The sequence below is a fragment of the Cebus imitator genome, unplaced genomic scaffold, assembly GCF_001604975.1.
Source record: "Cebus imitator isolate Cc_AM_T3 unplaced genomic scaffold, Cebus_imitator-1.0 Scaffold8, whole genome shotgun sequence".
NCBI classification, from domain to species: domain Eukaryota; kingdom Metazoa; phylum Chordata; class Mammalia; order Primates; family Cebidae; genus Cebus; species Cebus imitator.
In genome coordinates this window covers 10,884,578-10,887,614 of record NW_016107323.1, presented here as the reverse complement: position 1 = coordinate 10,887,614, position 3,037 = coordinate 10,884,578, and the positions used below count along the sequence as shown (strand labels likewise).

At 44.4% G+C, this 3,037-nt stretch overlaps 1 pseudogene; it reads left to right on the top strand.

The window, feature by feature from the left end:
• The first annotated feature begins 250 nt into the window (after positions 1-250).
• On the top strand, positions 251-2,654 carry LOC108312322 (annotated as a pseudogene).
• Positions 2,655-3,037: the final 383 nt, after the last annotated feature.

Here is a 3,037-nt window from a genome sequence, read left to right as displayed (position 1 = left end):
AAAAAAAAAAAAAAAAAAAAAAAAAAAAAAAAAAAAAAAAAAAAAAAAAAAAAAAAAAAAAAAGGACTCATAAAGACAAAGAAGCTATTTAATCCACACCAGTCGCCTCCCTCCAGACTCTTCACTACATAAGAAGAACGGCTCCCATCTGTTTAAGACATTGTTGGCTTTTCTGTTACTTGCTCTGAAATGCATTCTTGAGCTGATCCGTGGAGTAAGGGTTTGGGGCTGTGGATGGGGGGATAAAAATATGGGTGAGTCTGAAATCAAAAACAGGAGCCTTAAGATTCTAAGATGAACACCAGGCTTGAAAGATCCATCTCTGATGGTAAAATCAATCTATTACTTACTTAAATATCTCTACTTCAAGTTCCATATTTTGAGGGAAGAGCTGAGATGAAATGAATCAAGAAAGGCATGAATCCTTATTTTATATGTGATCCTTATTTCACCCAAAAGCAAGCTTGGTGGCCCAGACAGCACCACTGGAGAAAGACTACTTTCTGGGGTTTAATTTGTGTATCCATTGAGCCTGGATGGGAAAGGGCTGAAGATGACGGAAAGTGAAAATCAGTGAAAAGTAGAACATCTTTCCCCATGAGCTCTGCTATCCCCTGGGCTTCCAGGATTTCAGGTATATTGTGACAATAAACGTTTTGTGGAATAGGAAATAAAAGTTGGCCGGGCGCGGTGGCTCAAGCCTGTAAACCCAGCACTGTGGGAGGCCGAGGCAGGTGGATCACGAGGTCAAGAGATCGAGACCATCCTGGTCAACATGGTGAAACCCCGTCTCTACTAAAAAAAATACAAAAAATTAGCTGGGCATGGTGGCACGTGCCTGTAATCCCAGCAACTCAGGAGGCTGGGGGAGGAGAATTGCCTGAACCCCGGGAGGCGGAGGTTGCGGTGAGCCGAGATCGCGCCATTGCACTCCAGCCTGGGTAACAAGAGCGAAACTCCGTTCAAAAAAAAAAAAAAAAAGTTATGGGATGTGCAAATTCATTAAACAATGTTAGAAAACAAAGAGAAAAGAACATTTATTTAGTTTCTGTGTTCTCTCAAAAGGTCCGTGTACATTCTCATTAAGTAAAAGTATGCATTGAACTATAAATCATACAGGTGGCCACAAACTCTAGATATCATAGAGTTAAGGTCTCAAAATCATGGAAGACTGAGAGCACAAATGACATGGGATAGGCTGAAACCCGTGAGCCCTGGCACCAAGAACCTGGCATCTGGGCAGTGCCCATCCTGTCCACTTAATCTAATGCCAGCAAGAGTTAAGGTTCAATTGGGCCAAGAGAAACCATCATGCCCAAAGAGACGGCATCAACCCTGTAGTGTAAATGCTAAATACGCAGCTCTCTGCCTGTGTGTGTGGCATATTGACACGTAACCAACTGATACAGTTTGGCTTTGTCCCCACCCAAATCTCATCTTGAATTTTAGTTTCCCTAATCCCCATGTGTTGTGGGACGGACCAGGTAGAGATAATTCAATCATGAGGGCCGTTTCCCCCATCTGTTCTCATGATATTGAGTTAGTTCTCACAAGATCTGACGGTTTTATAAGGGGCTCTCCCCTTCACTAGGCACTCATTCTTCTTCTCCCTGCTGCCATGTGAAGAAGGACAAGGTTGCTTCCCCTTCCACCATGATGGTAAGTTTCCTGAGGCCTCCTCAGCCATATTAAACTGAGTCAATGAATCCTGTTTCCTTTATAAATTACTAGTCTTAGCTATGCCTTTACTAGCAGTGTGAGAGTGAACTAATACACCAACAAACATTTGTTGAAGAGATACCTACCTACTGTGCACATACTGCCCCATGTGCTGGAATCATCTAAGACCAAGGGATTATTATCATAAAAGATGGATGTCAAGGTAGCTGTCCCAGAAATAATCTAGAATGTTAGGATTTAGGCTGCAGTCCTTGATTTTGGATAGATCACTGGGTGTGTGGTACAGCCCCTGCTTTTAACCAGATTTGAACAGAAGAGTGGCCACTTAGTCCAGGTGGCAGTAGATGAAGCGTTTGGTTTCATGTGTCACATAACTCCTGAAGTTCCTCCACACGATGCGATGTGGCCATGTTTGCCTTGAGAGATGGTGCTTCCAACTGCATTTCAACCAAGACATAGTCGTTCTGCACCTAGAAAACTCCAGAGGCGGCTGAGCATGGTGGCTTATGCCGGTAATCACAGCACTTTGGGAAGCCAAGGCGGGAGGGTTGCTTGCCCCCTGGGTAACCATGTGCAGAACGACTAAAGATGATAAAAAATGCTGACGTGCTGGAAGAGATGCGGTAGGACTTGGTGGAGTGCACTACTCAGGGGCTAGAAAAATAGAATAGAGAGAAGGGCATGGCAGCTCATATCAAGAAGGAATTTGACAAGAGGTCCAATCCCATGCAGCTTGCATCGTGGGGAGGAACTTCGGGAGTTCTGTGACACGTGAAAGCAAACGCTTCATCTACTTCCACCTGGGCCAAGTGGCCACTCTTCTGTTCAAATCTGGTCAAAAGCAGGGGCTATGCCACACACCCAGTGATCTATCCAAAATCAAGGACTGCAGCCTAAATCCTAAAAATCAGAGACTGAAATTTTTAGCCCTGATCTTGGAACCTTCATTGTGGTTTATACAGGGTAGTCCCTGAGCTAGTTTGTTATGGTTATAAAACAATTAGCAAAACCACCTACATGTGTATTTCTTTTCTTTTCTTTTTCTTTTTCTTTTTTTTTTTTTTGACAGGGTCTTGCTCTGTCACCCAGGCTGGGGTATGCAGTGGCACTATCTTGGCTCACTGCAATCTCTGTCTCCTGGGTTCAAGTGATTCTCTCACCTCAGCCTCCTGAGTAGCTGGGATTACAGGCACCCGCCACCACACCCAGCTAATTTTTGCATTTTTAGTGGAGACACAGCTTCTCCATGTTGCCCAGGCTGGTCTTGAACTCCTGGCCTCAAGTGATCTGCCTACCTTGGCCTCCCAGAGTGCTGGGATTACAGGCGTGAGCACCACACCTGGCTTTGTGTTTATTT